This window comes from Suncus etruscus, chromosome 11 (genome assembly GCF_024139225.1).
Source record: "Suncus etruscus isolate mSunEtr1 chromosome 11, mSunEtr1.pri.cur, whole genome shotgun sequence".
In the NCBI taxonomy this organism is placed as follows: Eukaryota; Metazoa; Chordata; class Mammalia; order Eulipotyphla; family Soricidae; genus Suncus; species Suncus etruscus.
In genome coordinates, this window is record NC_064858.1 from 33,691,668 (window position 1) to 33,712,660 (window position 20,993).

The window sequence follows — 20,993 nt, forward strand, 5'->3', positions numbered from 1 at the left end:
GAAAGACAGAAAGGAATTACAATCACAGCAAGGAATTGCCCCAAAAAAGGGCAGAAAATGTAGTAAAATATTATGCAAACAATGAAGACAAAAGCCAGTTCTTAAATAATAATTTTAATGAGAAAATACAGCAGAGAATTGAAAGCAAAGCAGTATAATTATAAATTATACCGGTGACATAATTACACTACAAATAAGGTAGGTAATACTACTGGTTCAAATACTTAGGTACATTAAAGGACAACAATGGAATTATGCAAAAAAATTGAAATAAAAAGAATTTAATTTATTTGCAAATTCAAATAAATTTGACAGTGCTGGATAGTTGGCAAAACTGCCAATGTAAAATTAAACTGCAGGAAAATAAGTATAAGGTCAAATACTATAGACAACTGTTAGTACACTATTTTGGTTCTGAAATTTATAAAGAGGGACTTCCAAAAACAGTACTGATGGGAAGAGTGGCTTAAGAAAAATCCAGAACAATGTGCTACCTGAGGAATAGCTAGGAAATGTAGAATATTTAGCCTAGGGGGAAAAAATTTAATAGCGCTCTTTAAACTGCAGATCTATCAAGCAAAAGAGACAGAAAAAAAGACATATACGTGAGGGGGATTGGGAAAAGAAAAACAAGAAACAGAAAAAAAGACATGTAAGTGAGGGGGGTTGGGAAAAGAAAAACAAGTAAAACTCCCCGCAAAGAAAGAGCAACTTATTTGCAAAGAAAGAGCAACTTATTTTCAAAGTCAAAAATGTTAATTTTGGGGGATCAGGGTGAAAGCACTGTGGGTTTGTCTTGCACACGGCCCATCTGGGTTAGATCCCCGGCATCCCATAAGTTCCCCTGAGCCTGCCAGGAGAGGTTCTTGAGCGCAGAGCCAGGAGTAACCCTTGAGCACTGCAAGTGTAGCCCCAAAATCAAACAAATGACAAAAAAGTAATTTGATCAGATGTTTAGCATTAAAAGGAACCATTTTAGGTAGAAAATCTTCTTTCCTCTGTTATTAGAAATGATGAAGCAGAAACTCCATTAATTGCCTGTCAGGATAGCAAATGGTAGGTTTCTCTAAGTAAAAAGAGAACTCACACAACCACCTGGATACATTTCAGTTTTATAATTTGACACAGATTACTGAAAATGAGTTTTGTTGTCTGAAAGGAATATAAAAGTTCAACATTCTAATTTTATGCCCTAGATTTTTTGATCATTCACATGCAACTGCAATCTTTATGCAGTAACTTATATATCAGTATTATAAACCGTTAGGTTTATATGTACACCTGAAGACCACTACTTTGTCCTACTTCCCCCACTCCTTTCTTTGCTTGACTTCCGATTCTAACAGCCAATAAATTCACTTTTTATCTAACAATTCTTTTGCCTCTTTTCGTACTTATAAGGTCAATCAGTCTCAACCATCTTCCCAACCCAACCTAGTCCTAAAATGATTCAAGGAAAGTCTTAGAACATTTGACATCTGTTTGTTCCCAATGATTTCTGTCTACATGAAGCAACACATGATCCCTCCTATTCAACCTCAAGTAAATTCATAAAAATTGAAGCTTCTCCCCAACTCTCCAATTCAGATAAAACTGTTAACTGAGATGAAACATGCACAAACATACAAATCTTATACTTTAACAGGATATACATTAAAACAATCATTTTCAAAGCCTAAGTAAGGCTGTCAAATGGCAATTGGAAACAGGACTCCAGAAACAAAATCATTTCCATCCCAACTCTGCTCCGTATTTAAGCACCCAACCACACCTGTAGTGAGAAATGACCAGTTCTCTTTATTAATCTAAAGACCTGGAATTCCTATCTAAAATGAAGACTATTAAGTTATAGCAAGAAGCACAAATCTTCATGCATTTACAGTAATTATTATGTTCTTTATATGTCTTAATTTTTATTTCAATTAGATTGATTATATGCAATTCTAAGCATAAGAAGTATGCATAAGTGCATACTTATGCATAAGTGTTACAAACGTAACAGTTTTAGATTCAGTGCACCATCTAATATATCCATTTTTGTTTTAAGCCCTTAAATTCACTGTTAAAATGATAAAATATTTAAATATGTGAAAATGGGAAGGATATGGATGGCAATGGAAAACTCAACCATCTTTATATGTACAAGTATGTGTTATCTAATGTATTATATCAATAAGTCATTTGTAGGGAAAAGCAGTGATTTTTATTTATTCAAAGTGGTACATGTCCACTATAAACTTTGTAATTTACTGAAGACTACAAAAATGTCATCTCTCTCAATAGACCAGTTGGTGTCACTACAACCAAGAACATGGTGACAGAACTAAAAAGAAAAAGATCTAAAACTGATTTCAATGTACTATGAACATAAGTGTATGCATGAGAAAATTCATGACACCCACAATGAACTACCTTTTCCATTCAAATCTGAAGAAAATTAGAAAAAATGGTTTAAAAAATCAAAATCAAAATATGGCATCTTAAATTTCCTGAAAATTAACATTAAACAATCTACCAATCCTAGTGCTACTAAAAGTAAATTAAAAACAATAGCAACAACAAAGTATCACTTAGCAATGGTGAGAGATAGAAAAAAGGCCTGGAGGGTTGGGGGTTGAGGAGAGAACAGAGGTGTCACAGAAAATGACCTAAATCTTACCTGTGGACAGCTTGCCACTGTGAAAGAATTTCTTCTTCTGTAAGCCTCTGCTACTTAGTTCATTTTATTAAACATTAAAAGCTAAAGTAAAATTTCTAGATCAGCCTTCTTGAGCCTAAATTCCTTGTTTGGTTCACAGTCATTGAAAGGAATTTTTAAAAAACAGAACACAGAAATACAGTAGGTTGGCTACATATTAAAATTCCTTTCAAACAGTGGTTGACATCTGTTGGGTAGTTTCTATGCAGCAAACATCCCATTAACCACAAAAGCCAAAAAAAACGTCAGACAATATGTCAATGAAGCTCATCTGAACACACAAAGTCCTTTTTACAAAGGACTGCTACAAGGGAAGAAGCCTAGAATAAGGATTCTTTTGTACTGCTTTCTATGCTGCCAACTATTAGGTCTGCAGCAACTGTGTGCAGAGAAGTACCTCCCACAGATTACCCAATAGTATCAATAGGCACAAATCTATAAAAGCTGAACCAAAAACTTAAAAGGCTTATAACTTCTCACGATTCCACATATTCCTTGATAAATAGGATGACCTTAGGACTTCTATTCTAAGACATGAACTCAGTTCTTCCAGTCCAAAGGCTGAATTCTTACACATTCCTAAGAGAAAATCCATGACACATATTATCTGCTGCCGGGGCACAGCCAGACTGCAGTTACAGCTAGCTGGCGCCAGTAAGAACGATTTACATAAAGCAGTCCTCATTTCAAGACCAAGCTAAAGGGAATACAGCAGAGTAAACCCTCCCCCATTTGTTCCCCCAGAGAACTAACTGGTTCTAGAATCTATCTAGTTTATCTATTTACTAACGAAATTCAAATCCAGGTAATAAAGGCAACCTGTAATTCATATGCAATTGAAATTCTACCCCATCCACAAAAACATTTGTACCTCCAAGGTCACTCCAAAAGCCTTAGTATATTTGTGGGCGAGTCAGTCGATAAAATAAAGCCAATTAATGCTATTTTTTAACAATTATCAAAAATATACATTATAACACGCATTAGTAAAAAGCTACCACTCTAGAGTCATCTTCAAATTTTGTTAATCAATCACATAGATATAGTAAATGGTCATTAAAATAGATGTTGCTCTTAGACCCATACTGCTTTAAGTTTTACCAAATAATGACATCTTTAGGTGTCATTGTTATGGTAGTTTAAAAAAATTCAACACATTTACCACTAACATTCCTACAGTATACTTAGTATTATAAGTTAGGTACATTAAATTACAAATCACCACATCACTCAACAGAACTTTTTCAAGGGTCAAATACTGACTGTACAGTAGATAGGACAATATATGCCTTGTACACAGCAAACACAGGTTCCTATATGGTCTCCAGAGCATCATCAGAATACCTGAATGCAGAGTAAAAGTGACCAGAGAATGGCTGGGAATGAGTCTAAAATAAAAATTTGTAAAAACCACAACTTTTTGAATCTCTTATCATTCCAGAATATTTTGGGGGGGATGGGGGTTGGGCCACACACAGGATAACGGTCAGGGGTTTACTCCTGGCTATGCGCTCAGACATGCCTCCTGGCTTTGGAGACCAGATAGGACGCCTGAGGGATTAAACCGCGGTCCATCTAGGTTAGCGTGTGCAAGGCAAATGCCCTACTGCTTGCGCCACCGCTCAGGCTCATTCCTGAATATTCTTTTTTTTTTTTTCTTTTTTTTTTTAAGTTTTTCGGGCCACACCTGATTGATGTTCAGGGGTTACTCCTGGCTAAGTGCTCAGAAATTGCCCTGGCTTGGGGGGACCATATGGGATGCCGGGAAATCGAACCACAGTCCTTCCTTGGCTAGCGCTTGCAAAGCAGACACCTTACGTCTAGCGTCACCTCGCCGGCCCCATTCCTAAATATTCTTACTGGCTAATTCTATCAAGAAAAGTAGTGGGTCATTATCTACAAAAGTCTTTTACAAAAGTAAAATAGTTAATAATTTCATAGTTAATCTATATTTATTTCTATTTTCTCTTTATTTATGGAGACTATTAAATTTCATTTTCAAATAACAATTAAGAAGCTATATCACATCTAAGATTATTAAATTAAAATATGCTAACTAGTGATCATCTAAAATGTTTTCCTTCCTCCCCTCACCTAACTGATAGGGATCCAACCCAGGGCCTCACACATGCAAGGCAAGTGCTCTACCACTGAGCCATATGCCAGGGCCTGTCCCATTATTTTTTAATCTTATTTTCAACATTTTAAAACAAACTCTTTAGATTACCCTTACAGGGGCCAGAGCAGTAGTACAGCAGATAGGGCATCAAGTTCAATCCCCACATCCCTCATGTCCCACCAGGAGTGATCCTTGAGAGCAAAGAGTAATAAGCCCTGAGCACTGCCAGGTGTGGTTCAAAACCAAAAATAATAATAATAATAATAATAAAATTACCCCTATTTACAATAAAGATAATAAGGTAGGGAAATGATAACATTTTATCAAATAACAGAAAATGGCAGACTTCTAATATGTGGCTAATTCTAACTGCTATTTAGTATTTATATTTGATCAGCACTAATACATTTTCTCATACAACTATAGTTTCCTTTTTGGATCTGTGCTTTCCATCAGTAGGTGAAGGGGCAGAGATAAATATATATGATATATTTCAAGGAATATTTTAAGGAATTCTTTGCTGTAGGAAGATCTTTTTTGCTTCTGTTGCTGGCTTTGTTTGATTTGGTATTGGTTTTATTTTATTTTATTTTATTTTTGGTTTTTTCGGGTCACACCCGTTTGATGCTCAGGGGTTACTCCTGGCTAAGCGGTCAGAAATTGGCCCTGGCTTGGGGGGACCATATGGGACGCCGATCGCTGGGGGATCGAACCTCGGTGGCGATCTTTCCTTGGCTAGCACTTGCAAGGCAGACACCTTACCTGAGAATACAGATCATTGGGGTACACCAAGTGGTGTTAGGTTTGGGAGGCAATTCCAGAGATATCCAGCAATCTTAGGGGGCCTCGAGGGCTATGTCCGGTGATGATCAGAGATCATATAATATCTGGGATCCAAGCCAGTCAAGTAAAGCTCTAACCCTGAACGCCAGGAAAAAATGTCTTATGCCAAATGAACTTCTGATCAGCTGAAAATCATGTTAGTATTGTATTCCCTCCAGTTTTAACTCTATTGAGATGCCCTTTTCCCTCTTTCTGCTTTAAGTATCTAACTCTTCGAATACAGTACTTTAAAATAAAAAAATGTAAAACCATTCAGTTCACCAAAAAGTGACAATAACCTTTAGACATTATTTTTGCAACCACATAAGTAAAACAATCACCTATCGGTAAATTAGGCCTCTATGATCTTCTTAAGTGGCAATGATAAAGTTATTTATTAGCCTAACTCAGTGTTTCAACTTACTAGTTAAGTTGAACCAGTTTTATTTCCAATGCATCACAGATAAATATTATATAAATACAACTAAAACATTACTTGAAAAATATAATTTAAAAGGCATATAAAATATAAGCCTCAATTATCTTCAATGCCTGATTCAACTGAAATAAAATATTTAGAATAAAAAAAAATTTAGATACTCAATTTCAGTTTTTACCTCATGGAGGTTCTAGACATAAATAGAAAAACTGATCTGAACTGACCTTGAATTCACTTACAGATAGTATTTTGAGTAGTGCACACTTAACCACTAGGTATTCACTTATTCTGTCTACATCCAGCACTCAATCCCTAAGGATCCCTAACCACTTATTTACTATCTTCCTACTTCCTCTACCCCAGATTTTTTATACTAACCATCTTTTGTGACAACCTCATATGCCTGGCAAATCGGGTGCAAAATTTATTTGTTAAATTTATAAAACAGATTAATTCACAATCCATTTTTAAAACCACTCTAGTATGCACATCTAAAAATTCCTGTTTGTCCCTCTCTGCAGTCTTTAAAGTATTCTTTGAAAGATTTACTTATGGTGTAAATAAGCCCTCTTTCCAAAAGATCCTTTCCAAATTTCTCATCAATTCTTTAACGACTTACTCAATGAAATCCTAATATCAATTCTTCACCCCCACTTAATTTTTTTTATAGTGCCGACACCCTTCTGTGCTAAAGTGGGCATTTGGTGCCAGGTATCAACGTGGCCTCACACATACATACCATCTATTCTGTCTCCAGGTCTTGATTCCCATTTTAAAGATAATAAAACTAAAGTTCTGAAAACAACCCACTAGACTCAACCCCTAAAATAGAGTCTATGGCTTAAAAAGCATATATGGGCTATAAATGGGCATTAGGCTTTCAGACTGTATCTAATTTAGCTTAAAGAACCCACATGAATTCACCCTTATACTTTGATCTCTAAGTTTATTTTCTTCCCTCACTCTTCTAAAGTAACCAGATCTCCCACTTATGGACCAAGAAATAGAATAGCATTCAAACTTGAATTATTTTTCAATACCTGGACAATCACAAACCAGTAATGCAAAAACAAAAATCCTTCCTCTTCCAGACTTCCATACTAATACTTCCCACTTTGCATGTGCTAATAGTTCTATCACCTGAGAAAGCCTCAGGCAGAGAACTCCAGGGTGAGTTGTTCATTTCTTCAGCAGTAAAGGGAGAAACCCTCAGAAGGCAGAGACAAGCCTTCAGAGTTCTCTGTGGAGTCACCCTCTTTCTTTCATTAACACATATAGAATTGGGGCCAGAGAGATAGCATGGAGGTAAGGCGTTTGCCTTTCATGCAGAGGGTCATTGGTTCAAATCCCGGCATCCCATATGGTCCCCCGAGCCTTCCAGGAGCAATTTATGAGCGTGGAGCCAGGAGTGATCCCTGAGTGCTGCCAGGTGTGACTCAAACGCCAGAAAAATTATAAAAGAAAAGAATCATAGATCAATAAGCACTTCATCATTTTCAGATGCACACATACAGGACTAATAAGAGATTTTTACAGAGAATATGCCTCAAATCCTAATTTGAAAGGGTCCTAGCTTTCTTTCTCCACAATCACTTTTCCTTTTAGGTCTTAATGGTGAAAAAGTAAGGGATTCAATGTTGCATAATTTTCTCTTCAACTTTAAAGTCCTTTTCCAAAAGGGAGGACCATTCTGGAGACATCTGAAAGCCAAGAAGTTGCCTTTCACTTAGCAAACTATGAAATTCAAGTTCATATTTCACATTAGATCATGATTATAGTCTATTCTGTTCCATGAAAAATCAAATTAGTCTTAACATAACTGAGATCAGATTTTCAACAAAATTATTTGCAATGACACCTGAAACAATTTAGCCTAAAACAGTGAAGAAAGCAGGTCTATTAGGAACTATTGCTTTTAAAAAGTGCTAAAATTTTTCGCTTCAGCCAATTAGGTAAAAAGCTTTTATAAAATATATTTTATTCAGCTCTTCAGTTTAAGGTATATCTTGTAACTATTATTCCTAATTAATAATAACTATTATCTTATTCCATACCATTAACATGGAGTTGATAAAGATGAGATTATAAAGCTTTTCAAGGTATCTACATGTTTCAAATTAGCACTTCTTTCATGTTTTAACTCAGTTATCTCTTTTACATGACTAGATCCTCAGTTGTTCACCATTCTAGTATGGAAATTAGGACAGACTAGAGGTTCTAGTTTTTAAAGCAAAGATCCTCAAACTTTTTTAAAAAGAGGGCCAGTTCACGGTCCCTCAGACCCTTGGGAGAAACCAGACTATAATTTAAAAAATAAAAAGCACATGGGCCCGGAGAGATAGCACAGCGGCGTTTGCCTTGCAAGCAGCCGATCCAGGACCAAAGGTGGTTGGTTCGAATCCCGGTGTCCCATATGGTCCCCCGTGCCTGCCAGGAGCTATTTCTGAGCAGACAGCCAGAAGTAACCCCTGAGCAACACAGGGTGTGGCCCAAAAACCAAAAAAAAAAAATAAAAATAAAAAAAAATAAAAAGCACAAGAACAAATTCCTATGCACACTGCACATATCTTATTTTGAAGGGAGGGAGGCAGGGTGGGAGGGAGGGAGGGAAGGAAGGAAGGAAGGAAGGAAGGAAGGAAGGAAGGAAGGAAGGAAGGAAGGAAGGAAGGAAGGAAGGAAGGAAGGAAGGAAGGAAGGAAGGAAGGAAGGAAAAAAAGAAAGAAAATAGGAACAAACACAATATTTAAATGAAGAACAAGTAAAATAAAAATCAACAAACTTACAGGTATTTCAATGGGAATTATAGGCTTGCTTTTTAGCAGGCTGTTCTAGAGTAAACCGACTTACAAGTGCTATTGCTCCCACAAAGGAAATACTGGGGAGAACAGTGGAGGGAGAAAAGGGGAAGAGAGGGAGAGAGACTGTATATTCAATATTATCAGCTCCCAACAATCTATCAAATATGATAGAAATTTATATGGGACTTCAGGGGAACCAGGGTTTTGGAGACTACCTCCAGCTCAGAGCTTTGGGGGACAGTCTTGGTAGTGCTGAGGAGACCATGCAGTGCCAGGAACTAACTCTGGCTTCTGGTATGAAGAGCATGTACTCAACCCAATAGCTAAGTACATCCTGGAGTGGCTAGGAGAGGGATTTTCTTTTTTTTTTTTTTTTTTTGTCCCCCAATTTACAGTACAGGCCAGGCAAAGGGCCTGGGTTGAGGTGTATATGGGGTGCATTTCTGGTGTGGGGTGGGGAGGAAGGACACTTGGTATATTGGTCATGGGAATGTTGCACTGGTGAAGGATTTTATATATTTTTTAAAAAATAAAAAAAAAGAAAAGAAAAGATAAGGCCTCCCAATTCTTACCACAGGCTGTGTTCTTTACAATGACTGTATTAAAAAAAAAAAAAAAAAAAGAGGTACAGTAAAAGGAGAGGGATTTTAAAGGAAGGCCCACTGGGTAATGTGAATGCATCAATGAAGAAAGCCAGATGTGAGCCCTGAAGGGAAGGGAACATTGTCTAAGGCAAAATATACTCTGAGCACAGTCCAATCTTCTACTTTTTCAGAGTTGAGCCATTCAGATTTTAACATGAAATGTGGCAGCTTTAAATGTCAAGGTCATTTCTCTAGTTAACTAGAGAAACAGGACAGGATCTACAGGATACCAGTTTGAGACCACTGAAAGGGAACTGCACTATCCTTAAGATTCTCATTTACATAAATAAGAAAAATCTTAATGTGAATTTTTTTTTCTCATTGAAACATACACAACTCTAAGTCTTGAATTCAAGTCATCTCTTTAAAGAAATCCTTTTCTCCAAAACAAAACAAAACAAAACAAAACAAACAAAAATTATTGGTCGGCGTAAGGCGTCTACCTTGTGCGTGCTAGCCTAGGACGAACTTCGGTTCCATCCCCTGGCATCCCATATAGTCCCCCAAGCCAGGAACAATTTCTGAGTATATAGCCAGGAGTAACCCCTGAACATCACTGGGTGTGGCCAAAAAACAAAACAAACAAACAAACAAAAGAAATCCTTTTCTCACAGTACACTTTTCCAATCATACTAAGACTATCAGAACTGAAACATTTCATCTCCTCTAATATTGTAATGGCTAACATTTTATATTAGCACTACTTTTTAAATACACCTACCCAATATATAGCAAAGAATGGTTAATTAGGATTCAGCAGTACAAACATGCATCTATAACAGCAGTAAGTGGTGATAATGACAAAGTTATACTGATTTTAGCACTTGGTGCTTCATCATATGAATTATTTAAGAAATGTCCCCTACTTTTTTTTAACTTCCTATATTTTTAAAACATAAATCCATTGATAGAATCATGTTTTAAAAGTTTGAGGTCTCATTAACAAATAAATTGAAAAGTATTCAAAGATTACCAGAAAATTAGGATAGCAAATAATTCAGGAGTATTTCTTTGTACTGTTCAGAAACATTAAACTGATCCTCAGCGAATTTTTGTTATGGATAAAAAACTGTCCCTATTTTACAGACAAGAATCAGAAAAAGGGTAAGTTGAGGCATGATAAGAAAGCAAAAACAGGGTTTAAAATATGGTTTCAAACCCTTGTCGAATAGCTAACCTAGAAAGTAGCAAAGAATATATCAGAACAGTCACCAATCTCAAAAGTAATAATCCCATAAAGTTTATGCTTGTATTTACATAAAATATGCAACAAGGTACTAAAACATTATCTATAATATTCTAAAAAAACTAGTGCTGGAAAATGTAATAAGTGCAATCAGATTGTGGCATACCAAGGTAAATTTTATAGTCCACAATAAATAATTAAAATAAAATTTTTAATTCCCCTGAAATCATCTAATGAAGATCAACATAAGTTGACCAAGTAATTTCAACATCACCAATTATTCTCTAGCAATAAAGAACATTACAATAAGAAACTCACATCATAAGGAATACTTGAAATAGTGAGTAATCTTTCAGACGAGTAAAATGAAAATAATAACTAAGTTTCCAGCACATTCACTTTCCTATGTTATACACCAGACAATTCTTATTCGAAAGACATAGAGAGAATTTATGTACATCTAGTGCATACTAAATCTTTTTTCTTTTTCTCTTTCAGGAGACAACTCCTAAGACTGAAGTTACAGCATATTCAGATGAAAATTCTTTAGCACATAAAACTGTAACAAATATGTTAATGAAAATGAAATAAACATCCTAAAAGTTTCAAAACTAAGCTAGTATATCATCCCAAAATTTCAAGCCACTGAGCGATTAAGTTAGGAAAACAATCATCTTACTAAAACATGTAAGCTAACAAGTATAAAAGCAAGTGTGTGATTCACTCACAACACCTGGAAGATGCGTTCCACCTGAAAGTTCTTAGCCCGGATTGTACTGCCTATGGTTCTAAGGAGCCCATCGTGGCAAGTGTTGAATCATTTGGGGTAGAAAGGGCTGCACTGAGACTTTCATCCGTGATGTGCAGCAGCAGGGTCTGCAAAAGGTCTGGACCGCAGTGACAAGGTATATGAAAAGCAGTTTCAAATACCTTCAACATAGAAATGTCACTATTTCAAATTCAGAAAATCAAGTGCTAAGAGTTTTTAATATATGCAGGTGAATTTGGAATGTAATTTCTCCATTGATACAGTGGTCTTAGAGGCTTCACAAATCTTTATGATCCTTGGTTATGGTTTTTTCCTGGAGGTAAGTAACACTGATAAACACCCTCAAGGTCGCTGACCATTAAGAGTTCTCTCCACACAGAGACCAGTAATAGCCTCACTAAGGAGTCCATCCATGAACATCAATGCCCTTATCCAGCATGTTTGCTAAAGGAACTTAGAGAACTTCAAGGTTTTCAAAGGTCCCCAGGTTGAGTGTCCTAACCACTAAAGACTATAGTTTACTCAAAAAAGTGGTACCCTCCCTGGCTTCCCAACTAAAGAGTTTGAATGCCAATTAATAATAAAAGCAATTTCGTGGCAAGGCAGCAGTTTTAAATTGCCAAATCATGTAAATATAGATCTTAAACGCTACCTTTATGAAACTAAAAAAATATTAAATATATATGTTCTATTTTTTTTTTTTTTTGGTTTTTCGGGCCACACCCGTTTGATGCTCAGTGGTTACTCCTGGCTATGCGCTCAGAAATTGCCCCTGGCTTGGGGGGGACCATATGGGACTCCGGGGGATCGAACTGCTGTCGAGATCTTTCCTTGGCTACTGCTTGCAAGGCAGACACCTTACCTCTAGCGCCACCTCGCCAGCCCAATATATATGTTCTAATATACTTTTCAATGGCCCAGATCCTCTACCAAGTTCCAAACGGAAATAATGGCTACTGATTATTCCCAGTTCATCTGGTCCAGGCTAAAAACTCTGGGGCTGTGCTCGCTTCAGCAGCACATATACCAAAATTGGCACAATACAGAGAAGCATGGCCCCTGCACAAGGATGACACTCAAATTCGTGAATCGATCCATATTTTCTTTCTTTTTTTTTTTTGGTTTTTGGTTTTTGGGCCACACCCGCGGTGCTCAGGGGTTACTCCTGGCTGTCTGCTCAGAAATAGCTCCTGGCAGGCACGGGGGACCATATGGGACACCGGGATTCGAACCAACCACCTTTGGTCCTGGATCGGCTGCTTGCAAGGCAAACGCCGCTGTGCTATCTCTCCGGGCCAAATCGTTCCATATTTTTAAAAACAACAACAAAAATCCCTCTAGGGCCTTCTCATAATGGGCAGGGACACAGTCCCCTTTCTGCTTGAAATCAACAGTAGCCCACAGCCACACCCTACACCCTCAGACATAAATGGCCCAGCTCCACACTTAAACTTATCAAACTGCCAAGCCACAACATTTGTTCCAGATCTACAGATCCTGGACTATAGGGCAGCAAGTGGCCCTGCAATAGTATCACAGTAAATCTGATGGTTCAGTGAGTCAAAACCATAACCCAGAAGGTTCAACTAGTACAACCACTACCCAGTTAATCCTAAAACACTGACTTTAGTACACCATGGGGAGACATATTATTTTAAACTGACCCTTGTTGACCAAAGTTTTGTTTGTTTGCTTGTTTTCTGTTGATTTGGGGGCCACTCATGGTGGTTCTCACAGGTTATGCCTGGCTCTCTGCTCAGAAATCACTCCTACCAGGCTCAGGAGATCATATGGGATGCCAGAGAATGAACCCAGGTCGGCCATGTGCACAGCAAATGCCCTACCCACTGAGCTATCACTAGGGCCTTCTGATCACTTTTGATAACTTTTGATAACTCCATATGCCTCTGTGTTGAAACAAACAATAAAAGGTAAATTTGAGCCTGCAAGGAAGCAGGCTAGGGTTAATAGGTGGGAAATAGGGGGCATCAGTGAAAGGAATGTCACACTGGTGATTGAATTGGTATTGGAACGTTTAATGCATAAAATGACTGTACTATAAACAACTTGGTAAATCATTGCATAGCAATAAAAATTTTTGAATTAAAAACTAAAATAAATTAAAAGGATACTTTTTAACAATTCTAGCCCCTTCCATTTCATACCTAGGGTTATACAAATAAATGCTCTAGATCCAGACATTAAGACTATAGCTGCCATGATATTAAAATCTAGTTCCAGAGCTGAAGTGATAGCAGAGCAGTAGGGCTGATCCAGGACAGACCTGGGTTCGATCCCCTGTTCCATATGAACTCCAGAGCCAGGACCAATTTCTGAGTGCAAAGCCAGGAGTAAGCCCTGAGCATCACCCAGGGTGTGGCCCAAAAACAAAAACCGAAAAAAAAAAATAAATAAAATCGACTTTCAAAATTCTGCCATTTTTTTTGCCATACTCCATTTGCTCAGATGCCAGGTATCAAACCTGGGTTGGCCTTGTACAAGGGAAGTACCCTACCTGCTATACATTAGCCCTCAAAATTGTTTTCAGCATAACAGCTTAATTCCTTTTTATTAAATTTTAAAATTATCTAATTTGGCGTTATAAACCAAGCAAACAATAAAATATCATATATATCCTCTTAATGTACTATTAGGTCCTTCATATTAACTTAATATGCAAATGATTGCTGTTTTCTAAAAGTATGGTTTATTTAGAAAGTTCCAAACTTACTGTTCTATGTTATAATAGTAGGGAATATATTCATAATACTCTATTGACAAAGTTAGAAAATGCACAATTGAGTCATTTAGGAAAAATGTCATGATCATTACTGACATTTAAACATTAATGCTATGTATAACTATTTTACTACTGAAAATATTAGGTGATTATAGAAGTATTTTTACATAGTATATAAATGTGAATAATAAATATTCCATTCTGCAATCCTAGAAGGACTATCTCAATAAATGTCTCCATTTTTGGATAATGGTAAAAAAAAAAAAAAAAAAAAAAAAAGCTTTAAAATACTTTAAATTAAATTTGTAATGACTCAGTTATATTATTTTAAAATGTTATACCAATGATTCGGTTATATTATTTTAAAATATATCTAACATAAGTAAACAACAATCTCATTTTACTGAATCAATTGAGAATCTACTTTTTTGCATCAGAATACATAAACTAAATAAAGGAATATGTAGATATAGACGACATAAACTTATTTTTTAACTCAAGCCTGAATTTTGAGTAAGTTGAATCAGTATAAAGTAACAATAAAAAGTTAACACCATTGAAAATGTGAAAGAATTGGTTGACCGAGAGGAGGCAGCATAATGAGAAAAGACTAGAAGCCATTGTACCAAAGAGTGTTAAAATTTTTTTCTCTATTATAATTTCTACCCAGAGAAATCCTAGATAGCTACCAAGTCATTTTTTTTTCCCAAAACAGACGCAAACAAGAAAAATCACACTTGGGGTAAAAGAAGGCCTTTTTGGTGCTTAAAAATTTTTTTTCTTCAGAAAATATTTTTAATTTCTATAAAAATCAAGAAAATTAAAATAGCATAAAATAAATAGCAAGTTAAGTTGGGTCCAAAAAAGGCACTACTGTGGTGAGCAATGCTCGGCAATCACAGTACCTAAGATGGTGAAAAATTACAGGAATTTAACCTTTGACCTCACCATCCTAGTTTCTATGTCCGTATCGCAGGCTTAAAGGTTCTATCAGCACACATTTCAACTTCTTAGCAAGCAAAGCTTTAAATTAGCCTGCCTATTTAAAAAAAAAAAAAAAAGAAACAGTGAAATTCAATTAAAATGTTCAGAAAGAAGGAGTAATTTGTTCTTACCTCTGGTGCTGCAGCATGTGACAACTCTCCCACCGGCATACTGGCTGCCTAAGCAGCTACAAAGACCAGGCTAGCAGCCATTTTGAGACAGCTGCACTGTCTTAGTTGCACTAAAGTGTAATTAAGATGGCTGCAATGTGCACTCCAGAACTCACAGTGAAAAGTCAGCTATGTATCAAGCTCAGCCCCGCCCACTTTGTCAGCCTGCAGGAAACTGAACACAGCAGACAACTGCTAGTGCATATACTGCAACAAACAATGCAGCTACTCAAGACACAGAACAGGGGCAGAAAGTCAGTTTTGTAACATAATGCCTGTGAATCCCGACTTGCAATACTGACTCTGGGCACATCCTGATCCCAGACAGCTGAGACTCCATGCCACGTATTAGCAGTTACAGAAATGGAGCCAAATCACCCACAGCAAACATCAGGGAATTCGCCTGAAAGAAGCCTCCATTTCAGTCCAGAAAAAAAAAGTGAAATCCAGCTCAAAATCACCCCTTTATAAAAATATTTTATAGTTACTCTATCCTTTAAAAGTATGCCAATTTTTATACTTTCTGAAAAATTAAGTTGTTTAAATCTAACAACTATTTATAGAACACTAATTATTTTCCCCTACAGAATTTAATTACCCCATCCTCCAAGTTCTCAAATCTACCAAAATGGTGAAGGCTATCAAACTTATGAGTCTTGGAAATAATTTCTTAAATCTGCTAGGGAAAGGGGAACTGAGTCCTGAAAGCTATGTAATCAACCATAAAGATAAAACAAAGTTGTTCTTTTATGTAGTCCAGATGTTGTCAAAGAGATTTCCAGTGTCTTATTTGGTACCTAGACCAATTAAATCTCATGTCTTTGACACAGACTATCCAACATTTTGATATGGGGAAAGGCAAATAAAAAAATTAAGAATATAGGTACCCTTGAGAATTAAAAAAAAAAAAAGATAAGAGGGTCAAGATTCAAACTGAATATTAATGTATTGGCAAATGAGAGATTCCCAACAAACATGGTTAGGCAGTAACTTAGCCATCAGTGGAACTGAAGAACAAAGGAACAGAAACTGCTTTAAACAGCTCATATCAGCTAGAATGGCACCTTTTCCTTCACTTACTAGCCTCTCTTAGAGAATCCCCACCACGTAGATGTAGGTATTAGGTATTTAACAAAACCTGGTAAGGGGATTATAACAAACTGGGGAGGAGGGTCCCTGGAATCTATAAAGCTCCACACATTGATAACTGTTCAACTGAATAATGGGCAAATTTTATTCTATTTTATTGTATTTATATACATATTTAAAATTTTTCATTTAAAAAATTCGTTTTTAAAGGACCTTTATTCTCCACGAGGCAACCTGAATATTGTGTGTAAAAACTGCTTTAAGTACTATATCGGAAAAAAAAAATACTAAGTTAATATATGATCACATATGGTCACATAATTCAAACAGTACTTGAATGTGAGTAAGAATATGAATAAGGTTACCTGTGGGACAAATAATTGAATACTGAGAACTGCTTATATACCAAGACATTCTTTGGGAAATCTATTTCACAAAGATTTAAATTATGTAACAAACCCCTCAATGGACACACACCCCATCCCAAAGTCTCTCAGGTCCTGCTAAGTATCTTTTGAATGAAAACTATTTTTTCTCAGATTTCCTGAACAAATTCAGCTGACTGGGGGTGAACTGTATTGACTTTAAGAGTTAGTCTTCACTCAATTTAGATTTCAAACAAAGAGATGTAATATAAATTCCATCATTGTATTAATACTCTCAAGTCACTATAATGATTTTACTACCAATTTGCTGGCTTTTCTCTATACTCCCAAAGATATATAAAATCATTAAGTACACGGTTCTCCTGCATGTAAGGGACTTGGGAAGAGCTAGGAACTGGGAGGTACATTTAATGCACACATTATTTACATTCGCTGTCTTCAATTAATGCTCACTCTATCAAGGCAGGTTTTGTCTCCTATTTGTGATTGAGGGGACAGGTTTGGAATCAAACTCCATGAAAAGGCTAAAAGTCTAGACCAGGAGTCTCAAACTTGCAGCTTGCGGCCCTACAACATTTTGTGGCCCTGCCCTAGAGGAATCTTTTTTGTTTTGTTTTCTTTTAGTTGTTTGGGTCACACCCCCCAATGTTCAAGGCTTACTACTGACTTTGCACTCAAGGATCACCCCAACTTTGCCTCCTGCGGCCCACAGGTAAATTGAGTTTGAGACCTCTGGTCTAGACCAAAGCTTTCTAAAACTTTTTATCAAACCTTTTCATCAAATAAAATTTTACCTGATCATTAGTACATAAAAAAGTAGACAAATCAAGAATTTACAAATAATACATCATAAGAACGTTTATTTGTAAACAATCGTATTTACACAAAACCCACATTCACTTATCCCATGCAGGAGTATGACACACAGCCAGTCTGAGTCCATGGATATTTGCAGGCATTTGTCACTTTGGCTATATCATGTATTATGGAAACAGTTTGGAAAGGAAAGGATTAAGCTGTCAGTCACCAGTGCCATTTGTTTTGATTTGCTCTGTTTTGTTGACCATAGCATTAATACTCAACATTTACTTCAGGTTCTGAGCTAAGGGGTAGTTCCCAGTAAAAGGATCATGTGATGCCAGGGATCAAACCTATTTCCTAATAAGCAAAGCCAGCTAGCTCAGCCAGCTAGATAAGCTATCTCTTTGGCCTTTTCATGACATATTTTACACTCTATACTAAAGAAACTATCCTAGTTCACTTAATAGTAAGTCCTATTCATAATCTAACATAGTTATCTAATAACTGAAATCCTTCCCTCCTTTCTGCTACTATGTCTATCACCCAAATGAGATACAATTTTCTTTCAAGACTTGGAACATATCATCATTTCATTTTCCACATGTCATTAACTTAATATCATAGTCTACAAGGTCAGAAATCACATCTTTATTTTCCATTCATTTTATAGTGTTAAATGAACTTTATTTGCTCAACAGTGAGCTAAAATTTATTCCCAGTGTTTTCATTTACATATAACTCAAAAAAGGGGTGTTTCTTTTAGGGGAGTCACACCCAGCAGTGCTTAGGGCTTACTCCTGATTCTGCACTCACAAGTCACTTCTGGTGGTGCTCTGGGCTCATATGGGATGCTGGGATTTGGCCATGTGCAAAGCAAATGCATTACCTTCTGTTATAACTCTGGCCCCCAATTTAACAAAGTTTTAACTCTAGACTAAAAGCTTCTGCACTGCAAATCATCATTGGAAAATAATTAGCTTTTCTAAGTTAAAGTAATATTGTTCTATTATATAACTTATTGTATAAGTTTCATGTGAGCATTTACCAAAACAGTGCTTAAAATATTTGAAGAGAAAGGCCTACATAAACACACTACTGAAATATTTATATTTTGAAGGTTGGAGCAATAATACAGTGTAGGGTGCTTGTCTTGCATACCCAACCTGGATTTAATCCCCAGCACGCTATATGGTCCCCCAAGCCACTAGGTGTGATTCTTGAGTGCCAAATCAAAAATCAAGCCCTGCAGATATGGCTCCATAACAGAAAAACAAGTTAAAAAAACAATAAAATATTTAAATTACTAAAGAACACTAGAGCTTGGTTATATACAATGCCACAGATTACATGAAAGTTACTTAAAATTGATTCATCTATAAACAACTTAATTATGTTTATTTGTAAAAGCAAACATCTGGAAGTTATTTATAAGTTAAACATGTCCATAGTCACCCAGCATTTCTTCTCTTTATAAATTAAAACTAGAATTGTTCGGGCAGGAGCGGTAGGTAGTACAGGGGGGAGAGAGTGATTGCCTTTCATGAAGCCAACCTGAGTTTGATACCCGGCATCGAATCACTTCCACCAGGAGTGATTTCTGAGTGCAAAACTAGGAATAATCCCTGAGCACTTCTAGGTGTGACCCAAAAACAAACAAAAAAAACTAGCACTGTTCACATATTTTTTTTTAATTTCACTAAGACTATGTAAAATAAAATTATGCTTTTAGGAGAACATTTGCCAGAGTACATACAAGTACTGAGTAATAAAAAAAAAAAAAAATAGAGGGGCCAGAGCGGTGGCACAAGCAGCAAGGCCTCTGCCTTGCCCGTACTAGCCTAGACAAACTGCGGATGTATCATATGGTCCCCCAAGCCAGGAGCAATTTCTGAACACATAGCTGGGTAAAATCCCTGAGCATCACTGAGTGTGGCCCAAAACAAAACAAAAATAACTAGAAAAGAACTTATATCAACTTATTTTATATTTTTATATCAATTCTCATTACTGAAAAAATTTGCATATAATAAATACTAAAAATACCAGAGTTTAAATAAAATGTTTCTGGCAGAAAATACATTTTTTATTTATTAAGATGTTGTAATTACTTATCTCATCAACATTACATATATTAAAATATAAAAGTAACCATTATACATATTAAAAGAGTACTTAAAGATACTTATTAATAGATAGATGATAAATTGAAAATAACCTCATTATACTCCCTGAAATCCCTCTAAAAATAAACTTACAGTATGCTTTTTTTTTAATGTATACATACTCAGGAACAGGGAGAGAATAAAATGTTTTGGGAAATTGGGAAATACTAATACTCACTGGTAATTAACTTAGCAATTCCAAAATGCTGTAAGTACTCTATAATGCATTAAAAATAAGTTAAAGCTATATGTGAAGCATGGACCTTAGATACTTGCCCCATCCCATCATTAAGACAATATCCAGTTAAAATCAGAGTAACAACTAAACAGAGAAACTGAGTACTGACTGCATAGAGCGCACTAGTCATGTTCCTCTAACATTTTTTCAGAAAGCTTGCAATAAGACCCACCATATTCATATGTAAAAAATGGAAGACTATTCTTGAGGAGTGTCCAATTAAGTTTAAAACATAAAGGGGTCTTGTGAGGTTTTGTGAGCTCAAAATAGCCCACCAAGATCACACTATAGGAAATGCAATACTAAAAAATCTGAGTATTAAAATCGACTTTTCAATCTCCCACAACATAAGAGAACATGTAAGAGTTAGAAAACAAAACAAGCATAAACTATATATAGCAATAAAAGATAGGGGATAAAATGTCTAAAATAATCCCCAAACCCAAAGATAAAAGATCACGTGCCATGAACAGGATATTACTGACAAGGAATAAAAAATAAAATTCAAAAACATAACGAAGGGGCCGTAGAGACAGCATTGAGGTAGGGTGTTTGCCTTGATGCAGAAGGACAGTAGTTCGAATCCCAGCATCCCATATGGTCCGTCAAGCCTGTCAGGAGCAATTTCTGAGCATAAAGCCAGGAGAAACCCCTGAGTGTTGCTGGTTGTAATCCAAAAAAAAAAAAAACATGACAGAAAAAATATAATGCTTGCTGCAAGAATGAGATGTTTGTAAAGTTGAAGAAACCTACCTGAGCAAAAAAATAAAGTTCTAATTCTAAATAGGAGAAAAAATATTTTTAAAAGATGGGCATCCATTTAAATATATGTAGTGAAATAACAAAATTATAAAGAAATATAGCACCAAAGAAACCGTTTTAAGAAAAATTTCAAGAAATGACAGAAAAAAAAATTGACAGGTCAAAAATTCAGGTTCCAAGGGTTCA

The 20,993-nt window shown here is 36.1% G+C and overlaps 1 protein-coding gene and 1 non-coding gene across 2 annotated transcripts in view; one reads left to right on the plus strand and one right to left on the minus strand.

Moving 5' to 3' along the window:
* Positions 1-20,993, minus strand: part of ATF7IP (activating transcription factor 7 interacting protein) — a 120,383-nt gene that overhangs the window by 89,001 nt on the left and 10,389 nt on the right.
* On the plus strand, positions 12,478-12,579 carry LOC126023651 (U6 spliceosomal RNA). Its single transcript, XR_007500755.1, has one exon. It is a non-coding gene; the product is annotated as a U6 spliceosomal RNA (small nuclear RNA).